This window comes from Ricinus communis, chromosome 9, assembly GCF_019578655.1.
Source record: "Ricinus communis isolate WT05 ecotype wild-type chromosome 9, ASM1957865v1, whole genome shotgun sequence".
Taxonomy (NCBI): Eukaryota; Viridiplantae; Streptophyta; class Magnoliopsida; order Malpighiales; family Euphorbiaceae; genus Ricinus; species Ricinus communis.
The window spans coordinates 14,609,783-14,621,125 of NC_063264.1; the positions used below are offsets into that span (position 1 = coordinate 14,609,783).

Genomic DNA, 11,343 nt, shown 5'->3' on the forward strand with positions numbered 1-11,343 from the left:
GACATGTTTTATTGGGAAGACCTTGGCAATATGATAGGCGTGTGATTTATGATGGGTTCAAGAATCGATATTCCTTAACTATTGATGGACAAAAGTTCAATCTTGGACCATTACCTCCCAAGGCCATTTTTGATGATCAAGTGAGAATTAAACAACAATATGAAGAGCTTGAATCTTCATATGGGGAATATCAGGGGAGGGAGCAAGAAATAGTGAAAAAAGAAAAAGGTGAGGTAAGTGGTAAAAGTGAGTGTAATGGGAAACACAAGGTGAGAGAAAACAAGGGAGATGAGAGTGAAAGAAAGATGAATGTGTATGCAAAGGCAAGTGATGTGAGGAGAACACTAACCTTGAGGCAGCCCTTACTTGTACTCATGTACAAGGAAGTTTTGATGATTTCTAATGATCTTAATAAGGATTTGCCTTGTGTTGTTCTTGAGCTTTTGCAGGAATATGAAGAGCTATTTCCCGAAGATGTGCCTAAAGGATTACCACCAATTCGAGGAATTGAACATCAAATTGATTTCATTCCGGGTGCAAGCATACCTAATAGGCCAGCATATAGATGTAACCCAGATGAGACAAAAGAAATCCAAAGGCAAGTGAGTGAGCTTATGGATAAGGGGTACGTAAGAGAAAATGGAAACCTTAGACCCTTCAAGTATATTAGACTATCAAACCTAAGGTATTAGAGGTAGAAGATGCCACAATGTAGTATGGATTCTAAATTGATAAGTCAAATATGAATGACATAAACAATGAATTGCTTGATAAGTTCAAATTAGCTCTAAAGAAGAACTAAGAATAGAATATAAACTCATAAAATATATTAATTATCAATCAATGAACTTGAAAATTCATACTAGGCTCTTATAGCCCATAGAAAACCCTAATTCTAACCTATTAAGGAATTACAACTCAAATAAGATAGAGATAAACATCCTAACTAAAAGAGATAACTAAGAACAAAGTCCTAATACTCCTAAAATACTATGTAGCTATCCATTAGGAGTAAGAAACCCTAGTTTCTTTAAGTCACACGCATAGGCAATCTTTAATAGAGCTAATTAGGCCCAAACTCCCATATGTGCTCATTTATGCTCATTAAGCCTATATTAGATTCATTAAAGCTTAATAAACTGAATTAGATTAATGAGCCTTGAATTTGAATCCAACTCTTCAAGCCTTGATGTGTCCTTATCCCAAACATCTTGAATAAGCCCATTCAGAGCTTCTTTTATTTTCTTAGTCTTAGACCTTGTAATTGGCCTCCATAGATGTGAAGTAGATCTTGAATCCTACTTCAAGTAGGATTCCTTGTTGCATCATCCAATGGTGCAAATCCTGAATCAGAATATTTGGACATGCCTCGATTCTCGGCCTTTCCTCTTTCCTCCAAGAGATTCGTCCGCGATCATTCATAGATTGATATTAATACTCAATCAACTAATTTTCTTTTTTCACATTTGTCCAAGCATTGGATAGGTGCCTATGATTGTCGTTTCCACGCGCTTTAATGATATGCATAGTCTTACACATATTTGCTTGCATATTATTATGCATTTTCTTACAATTTATTGTGTTTTTATTGTAAGATCACTTGTATTTTGTGTCCTTCCATATTCTAGGAGATTTTATAGGTACATCATCAATGTTTGAGCAATGTTAGATCAATTTCGGGTGAAAACGGACGTAATCAGAAGTGTTTGACCTTGGGTTGACTTTTGGAAAGTTAACATGGCCAGTGTTGGAGCCCGTTTAGAAATTCCAAGGCCGTGTAGCTTAAGCACCTTAAAGCAACACGTTCCCAAGGGTAACACGCCCCAGAGCACAGGCCAGAACACGCCCTTACTTGATTCACTCATTTAGTCATTTGGAGAGCAACACAGCTTGGACACGGCCTAGACACAGCACGTTTTGAGGCACACGGGATGAGAACACAGCCATATTTGCGCATAATATAAATTGAACGAGCCAAAAAGAGAAAGGGGATCAATGATTTTGACTATTCATCTTCCCCTGTAATTTTGTTATACGCGTTTCAGACATTTCAAGGTGGATTCCAAGAGACTAATCCCACCTTTTTATGTCAACTTCGCGACTCATGGGATTGGATTGAAGATTGAAGAGGAGTTTTGGAGCAGATCAAGAGCAATTCTAGAGATCATTTGCAGTGTAGATTAAGGCTTTGAGTTGTTCATCCAATTCTATGAAAAGGGTGTATATGTTTCAATTTCTTTATTCTTTCATTGTAATTGAATTCCTATTTGTTTTAGACATGAACATGTGTAGCTAGATTAATTGAACCCATTAGGGCTCCTTGCTATGTTGGCTTTGTATTGAATTGTTAAGATTGTTTGAGTTTCCTTTCTTGTATTCTTTTTACAATTAATAATATAAATCTAGTTTTCGTTACATTGATTGTATTGATTATTGTTCGTAGAACTCTTTTAGCAATTAAGAAATTCTAATTGAGTTTGGAAATTTAATTGCAAGAACATGTTAATTTTCACTTAGAGGTAAGGTTAACTAATTTGCAGAATTAAGAATTAACAAAGCTTAATAGAGGTGGATTAAAGCTTAAGGCTTACTTAATAATTAATTATTAGGAAGATATTCCAACTTTAGGTTCTTAGGTTTAGATATTCGGTTGTCTTGAGAGGGAAACCAAATTCAGTTTAGAATCCGTCCATGGGTAGTATAATCAGACTGAACAGTCTATTATCATTTGTTTGATTGCCAACTAGTCTAGGACCTCTTTGAGTTTGCTTACTTGTCTTGATTATTCTCTTTGCTCATTCATTCTCGCATTACACTTAGAATTTAGTTTTTAGTCATTAGTAAATCTAGAAATCTCCGTTATTAATTTTAGGCTAGATAACAAGGAACGAGGTAGTAACTTTAGGATTTCACTTTCCTGAGGGATATGATATTTTTAATACTTGGCATTATGCTAGGCTGCATCGATAGGTTCACTGCCTTAGTTGTAATTTCATAAGCATCGCATCTTTTAACTTGACACTCATTTTTATATTCGCCAAATAAACCATCATAGTAGACATGGATTAGAAAGAGGTAAATAAAAGAAACGAATGAATGAGAGCATAGGTAGGATTTCATATCCGATAAGGAAAGAAATCACCATTTCTTTATTCTCTTCCATGGCTAAGCATAAGGATCAAATCGAATTGATTTAAACACAAAGGTAGACAAAGAACATAAAAGAAAGGAAGGACGTGAGTGATAAGTCTATGTTCACTAGTTTGAGTCTTTATAAGTCTGCAAAGTTCTTAAAATAACCCATAATTTAATTCTCAATAAGTAGAAAACTAAAATAATATGCTCACTAGTCTTAAATATTCAGTTCCATGTGGTTTTCACATTGCTAAAGCCCTCATTCCGTAAGAAGAAGAAACTATAAGCTAAATATGAATAAATAAATAAAGAAAGATGAATAAACTCAAGGCAGATCAAGAACTGGAGAGGAGTTAACTGGCCAACAACTCTTTTAATCCTAAATTTGATGAGCCATTTTAACAAAAAGAAAGAAAAAATTCACGTGGGCCTAGCTAATAACACTTTGGACAAATTACTTCATTATATGTGTCCCAAACATAAAAAATGCACAATTCCCACTTTGATTAAACGAAGCAACACGATTTCTCCATCACGCACATGGATTTGCCTCTCGTCCTGCTTGATCATCAAGTCATGCTCCAATATTACCGGTGAAGCTTGTCAATTACGTTTCCAGGATTCCGTAATGAAAATAAGAAGAAATTTGCATGGGCGTACCTAATGGCACTCCAACCAAAATTACTTCATTATATGCCTCCCAAATATCAAAATGCGCGGATTGCTTGTTGTTTTAATCGAAAGCAACATGATTTCTCCCTTACGCTGGTGGATTTGCATGATAAAAAATCATCTTCTTAGTAGTCATACACTCCAATAACTAGGGAGTTATGGTACATACAGATGCAAGAAAACACCCTTCAATCAAAATGATTCCAAAATCTAAGAATCTCCTTAACTGAAGTTAGGGAAAACTAGTTCCAACAATGAAACTTACACATGAATTCATCTCCAAACGCTATAAACCAAGTATGATTTTGATGTAAACTTAAAGCCCAAGGAGCCAAGTAGCCAACCAAGTTAAGGAGAACAATTTCCAAGCCTCTAATGATCCATTAATATCCAAGGAGGTCTAATTACAAGAGGTAGAGCTAAAAGAATGAAGAAGGCCTTAAATGGGCTTATTCAAGATATTTGGGCTAAACCATCTACTATACATGAAGAATGAGTGTTAATCAAGCATAATAATGTTATTAACCTAATTCAACATGTTGGACCATGAATCTTTCAGTTTAGGCCAAAATTTACAAGGTGCATGAGAGAAGGCACCAAAAATAAAAGGAATACTAGGGAAGCACTTAAAAAGGAAACTAAGGAAGGCACTTAAAGTGGATGCTTGACTTAGGCATGTTTTTTAAGACGAAACAAGTAGGACAACTACTCTTTTAGTTATTTAGGAAATTAGATGTTGATTTAGACCATTCTTCCTATATCAAAGATCGCCTAAGTCACTCTAGTTACTTATTTTTTTATTTAGGAAACTTCTAATTTATTTTTTGATTTTTATTTTCCTATTCTAGTTTCTTCCTAAACATGTAAAGGAAGTTAAGGTTGTGTCTTTGGCTATTTAAACACACTATAGCCGAATGCTTTAGGGTAATGAATATATTTTTGTTTTGACTCCATTATGAGAATTCAATTCTTAGTTCTTCTAAGGACTTGTGAACTTATCAAGACTTGTCTTGTAGCATTCCTTTGTGACTTATCACTCCCCTTCTTCCTTAATCTTGAGTGTGCCATCCAAAACCTTTTCTATACCAAGGTTAACACTTCTAGTAAAGTGTTAGGTCAAGGCCCTTCTTCATGAATCTGACCTTAGACATTCTTGGCAACAATTTTGCAACATGACTCTTACAAATCCATCAAGAATCATATATAATACATGCGGGAATGTGCACATTTTTTTTGTTTGGGACACAAATAATAAAGTAATTTTGACTGGACTATTATTAGATAGGCCCACACGAATTTTCCTCTTTCTTTATTAAGTTGGTTCATAAAATTTGGGACTACGAGAGTTATTGACCATTTAACTTCTCTTTAGTTATTGATTTGACTTTAGCTTATTCATATTTCTTTATTTGCTTATTCAAATTTAGCTTCTAGTTTCTTCTTCTTATGGAATGAGGGCTTTCGCACTATGATAACTGCATGCAACCGAATATATAAGCCTCGTGAGCATATTATTTCAGTTTTCTACTTTGCAAGAAATCAAGTTATTGGTTTTTTCAAGAACTTTGCGGATTTATGAAGACTTACATTAGCGAACCTAGACATAAACGTCCTTCATTTTTTTATGTTATTTGTCTACCATTGTGTCTAAATCAATTCGATTAGATCCTTATGCTTAGCCATGGAAGAGAATAATGAATTTGCAATTTCTTTCTTTATCAGATACGAATCCTACACAGGTTCTCATATGTTCATTTCTTTTGTTTTTCTCTTTCTAATGTATGTCTAGTATAATGGCTTTGTTTTATTTGGCGAATATAAACACAAGTAATGAGTTAAATCACATGGAAAAGGCAATCATAGGCACCAATCTAATGCCTAGAAAAATGCAAAGAAAGAGAATTAGTTGATGAAGTATTGATATCATTGTCCAAATGATCCCAGATGATTCTTTTAGAGTGAAGAGGGAACACTGAGAATCAAGATGTTATAAGGATTAGCATAAGGAATCATGTAGACCAAACAGTCTTTGATAGCACCAAATAAGATATGAACTTGTCAAAGCAAAAACAATAGCCAGAAGCTCCTTTTCAGTGGTGGTATACTGCTCCTGGGCATCAATCAATGTCTTGCTAGCATAGTAAATGAGTTGGAACTTCTTATCTCTCCTCTGTCCTAAAACAGCTCCAACAACAAAATCACTAGCATCGCACATAAGCTTAAATGGCAGCTCCCAATTAGGTGAAACCATAATTGGGATTGTGGTTAGTTTCTCCTTCAACAACTCGAAACCCTGTAAATAATTATCATAAAATATAAAAGGTACATCCTTTACAAGCAATTGAGTTAAAGGTCTAGAAATCTTAGAGAAGTCCTTAATAAACCATCTATAGAAACCTGCATGACCTAAGAAGCTCCTAATAGCCTTAACTGAACTAGGTGGAGGTAACTTAGCAGTAGTATTCACCTTGGCCCTATCAACCTCCATCCCTTCATGTGAAATTTTATGCCCCAGCATTATACCTTCCCTAACCATTAAATGACACTTTTTCCAATTAAGAACTAGGTTAGTATCCACATAATGCTCAAGCATGCATTCTAAATTATGTAAACAGTTAGTAAAGGAGTTACCAAATATAGAAAAATCTCCCTCTCTTCGGGTGTCAAGTCTACTGCTAGGATGACAGGCAACCTGTTATCGTCATCCATATATGCATAATTGAGGTGCTTTGGGAGCTATTTCAACTCAAGGACTGGAAGTTCCTCAAGTCACAGCCTCAACTTCTGCACACCTACCTTGTCAATCTCAACAAACTTATCAGTAATCTTGCTTGGTTCATTAGCTAACAAAAATGCAAGCTGTTCTAACAGACTGTCATTGCATAGCACATGTCATCCTCTGCCTGCAAGGCAACTTATAAGGCATCATCAAGCAATATTTCCTACAACTGTGTATCAATAACATCATCAAGTAAATCAACAGAAAACACAATATTATCATGATCAAGGACTATCTCATGTAATTATTTAAATCAAAAGTGACAGTTTCATCCCCTACCCTAAGTTCAAGCTTCCCATCACAAACATCTATAATAGCCCTAGACGTTGCAAGGAAAAGTTAACCTAGAATTAAAGGTATGTTATTCTCACCATCCATGTCCATGATCATAAAGTCAACAAAAAATATAAATTTGTCAACCTTTACAAGTACATCCTCCATAGTACCCCTAGGATACTTAACAGTCCTATAAGTTAACTGTATGCTCATACTAGTGGGTTTAGTCTTACCCAGCCCCAACTTGGTAAACAAATTATACGGCTTTAAATTAATGCTAGCTCCTAACTCAGCTAAAGCATTGCTAATTGTCAAATCATCAATCATACAAGGGACAGTAAAACTCCCTAGATCACGCTTCTTCTCTAGTAATTTGTTCCGAACTATAGTCGAACACTCCTCATTTAGGATCATGATCGCCAAGTCCTCTAACTTCCTCTTGTTGCTAAGGATTTCCTTTAAGAACTTTGCATACCTGGGCATCTACAAAATAGCTTCAACAAAAGGTAAGTTAATTCGTAGTTGTTTAAACAAGTCAAGAAACTTACCAAACTGTTGATCGACTTTTCAACCTGGCAGGATATGGGATCGGGGGCTGGTATTCCCTCAGAGGACTCTTCTTCCTATTCTTTATCTTCTCTAGCTCCATCACTTTGCTATCTCCATCTTTCCTACCCGAATCTTCCTGCACAATATCATTATGTCATTAGAAATAGGAATAAAACTAGATAGTTGCTTACTTGATTGCAAAGTGATAGCCTTCATGTGCTCTTTTAGGTTTCACTCCATATTACTGGCTACCTCTTAGTCATCATCTTAGAAATCTGGACTATTTGATTCTTCAAGTTCTGAATGGAGGCCTGTTGATTTCGAAAAGCTACGTCCATTTACTGGAATCTGGTTTCTAAAGCGGACACAAACTTCATCATCAGCTCCTCTAAGGTAGGCTTTTTCTCTTGAGTCTGAAGAGACTGAGGCAGGATAACAGATATTGTTGTGGCTGCTAATGTAGTTGCTAAAACCGTAATGGCCCCTGGTTATTGTTGTTCCTCCATCCAAAATTTGGATGATTTATCCATCCCAGATTATAGGTGTTATTTTATGGGTTATTTTACTGCCTAGGCTGACTTCCCATATAGTCCACCTGTTCATGGTTAAATGAAGAAGAGGAAGCAAACATACCTCCCGATATACAGTTACTACTGTAATGCAGGCCACTGTAAAACTCATAGCTTGCTTGAGCTGCTTGGACAAGCATTTGGAGTTGATAAAGTTTCTTGGATAATAACTCCACTTGAGCTGCCAAGGTTGTAGTGGCATCTAACTGGTGTACACTCCCTTGACGTCCTGTCCTGCTCTTAGTAGTGTGCCACTAGTAATTGTTTGTGGCCATCTCCTCAATCAAGCTCTGGGCTTGCTCTGGTGTCTTGCTACTCAAAGAACCACTTACAACTGCATCTACCATCTCCTCAGTAGCCAAATTCAAACCATTATAAAAAGTTTGCACCTATAACTAGATTGGTAGTCCATGATGTGGGCAACATCGTAGTAGATCCTTGTACCTTTCCCAAGTGTCGTACATCGACTCATCATCAAACTACACAAAAGAAGATATATCATTTCTAATTTTAGCAAATTTAGGAGGACAGTACTTAAATAGAAATTTCTCTACCAAAGAATCCCAAGTATTGATAGTGTTAGGAGGTAGTGACTATAGCCACCGCTTTGCTCTATCCCTTAAAGAAAATGGGAACAGGCGGAGATGAATTGCATCGTCTGTTGTCCCATTAATCTTGAAAGTATCACAAATCTCCAAGAAACTTGTTATATGTGTGATGTGTATTATTTTACACATGTTTCTATGCCCAATTACTTGCGTTTTTATGCATATTTATCTTGTTTTATGCCAGAATCACCTGTGTTTTGGTTCCTTTCATGTTTTAGATGATCATTGATGAACATTATCAGTCTTTGAGGGTGATACGTGCAAAAATGGACTAGAATTCATCAAAATTAGACAAAGGCTTAGTGCTGATCAGCATGGCCTAGACTCTAGCAGTGCTGAACCATTGGCCTTTGATCTTCAAATTTAGCCTTTTGGCATGGTATCCAAGGCCACCACGGCCTCTAGCATGGCGCGTGGTGGCTCAGCACCGGTAAGGGCACGGGCAGAGAGCGAGGGGTTGATTTTGGACTCGGAGGCTTAGCACGGGCTTGATCACGGCTATGCTAAATTAATTATATAGGTTTATTTGCTTTGTTTTGAGGAGTTCTGCATTCTTGACCTGGGAACTCATATATGTATACGAGCCATCTCTTTCAAGACTTTGATGCTTGACTTTGGTAGACCATTTCACACATTGAAGGACGAATTTCAGTGGTTCAAGCATTATATTGAAGAATAAGAGTGGATTTTGAAGCATTCAAGGGGCAATTCGAGGTTCAGTATTCAGACTTGGAGACTGAAGACTGTTCATCTGATTTGAAGAAGAAGGGTGTACATGTTTTCAATTTTCTCTTATGTATCTGTTCTTTATTTTGTTTTATTCATTAGCATGATTAGCTAGAGCTGCTGAACCTATTGGGGTTCCTTTGTTTGTTGGATTGTACTTCATGTTTATGAGATTTTGATTATCAATTCTTGTATTCTTCTTGTTTTTAGTATTAATAAGATATCGCATTATTCATGAGATGTTGTGAATTATGTTCTTTAGATTGCTTTCTGTAATTAAGAAATTCGTTAAGTGATTGGAATTTAAATAGCAAGAACTGGGTAATAATCACTTAGAGATAAGAATTAACAACTCTTAATAGAAGTTGACTAATCTTAAGGCTAACCTAAAATCAATCATTAGGAAGAGATTCCATTGTTTAGGTTCTTAGGCTTAGGAATTCGGTATTCTCGAAAGGGAACTACAATTCAATTTAGAATCTGCTGACAGGTAATCATAATTGGTAATCAATCTAATTTCTACCTTTGTCAAAATCCAACTAGCTTAGGTCCCCATTGGATTGCTTTCTTTCTTTGATTGTTTCATTGAACCTTTGTAGATTGCTTGGCATTTAGTTAATCATTTAGCTTGCACCTAGTCATAGATTAGTAACTTCTTTACTATTAGTTTAAGGTTAGATAATGTAAGACACTGGAGTAGTTCTAGGCTCACTCTTTTTCGAGAATACGACCTTGATACTCACCATCAGTGCTAGTCTGCATCGATAGGTTCAGTACCTTAGATTCTAGCTGCATCATTAGCTCATCAAGTTTTTTGGCGCAGTTGCCGGTGAACTCTTTGTGTGAACTAGAGTGAATTTGTGTTTGTGCTACTCTAGCCTTATTTTTTTGTATTTTGATTCTTTTGATTCTTTATTCTTTTATTCATTTCTGTGCTCTTTAGTTGCTGCCTCTTAATTTTAGTTAGTCTATGACCAGGAGCTCTAATCCTACTCCTATAGACCCTCTTGCTGAACCAGAGTGACACCTCTGACTTTTAAGGAAGCGTCTACAAGAAGAAGAGGAGGCACAGATAGAGATTGAAGCCCTTGTGAATATACTAGCAGAGATGGGAAAAAACAACAACAACTAGGCTGCAGATGAAAATAGGTCAATGTACGAGTGTCTTAGAGGCGACACAGACGAGTATATTACGACCACTTGTGGCAGCTAATAACTTTGAGATAAAGCCGAACGTGATATAAATGGTCCAGAATAGTGTACAATTTGGGGGACTGCCCAGCGAGGACTCAAACACTTATATAGCCAATTTGTTGGAGATTTATGATACCTTCAAGATAAATGGAACGACTGATGATGCCATTCAGGTGAGGCTATTTCCATTTTTTTTAGGGACCAAGTAAAGAGATGGTTACGACATGGAGTTCTTTGGCTCAGAAGTTCTTATATAAGTACTTTCCTCCTGCTAAAACTGCTACATTGAGAAATGACATATCTTCTTTTATGTAGTTCGATGACGAGAGCATGTGTGATGCCTAGGAGAGGTACAAGGACTTGCTTCGATTTGGCCCATATCATGGATTACAAGCATGGATGCAGATTCAAACTTTCTATAGTGGTTTGAACCTTGCTATTGTGCAGATGGTAGATGTTGCAGCATGTAGGACCCTGAACAGTAAGACGTCGGAGCAGGCGCAAAATTTGATAGAGGAGATGGTAATGAACAACTACCGACGGCAATCCTCTAAGAGTTGGCCAGTTAGGCAGGGAGTGGTCAACTAGTTAGATTTTACAATAGCCTTGGTAGCTCAGGTGGAGCTCTTGGCCAAGAAAATAGACCAGCTCGAAATGCCGGTTGATGCAGCATAGATTGGCTGCGAGTTCTGTGGTGGCTCGCAATACAATACAAACTATAATGCGGGAGATATGTTTGCTTCACCTTCGACTTCTTCTCCTTTTCTATCTTCTATTGTTTCTGCTGACGTTGAACAGGTAGACTATATGGGTAATGGACCTAGGCAGCTGAACA

At 36.6% G+C, this 11,343-nt stretch overlaps 2 non-coding genes across 2 annotated transcripts; one reads left to right on the forward strand and one right to left on the reverse strand.

Annotated features, from left to right (window-relative positions):
- Positions 1–8,385: 8,385 nt before the first annotated feature.
- On the forward strand, positions 8,386–8,492 carry LOC112535842. The gene has a single exon (XR_003079930.1). It is a non-coding gene; the product is annotated as a small nucleolar RNA R71 (small nucleolar RNA).
- A 2,298-nt stretch (positions 8,493–10,790) lies between these two features.
- On the reverse strand, positions 10,791–10,897 carry LOC112535841. Its single transcript, XR_003079929.1, has one exon. It is a non-coding gene; the product is annotated as a small nucleolar RNA R71 (small nucleolar RNA).
- Positions 10,898–11,343: the final 446 nt, after the last annotated feature.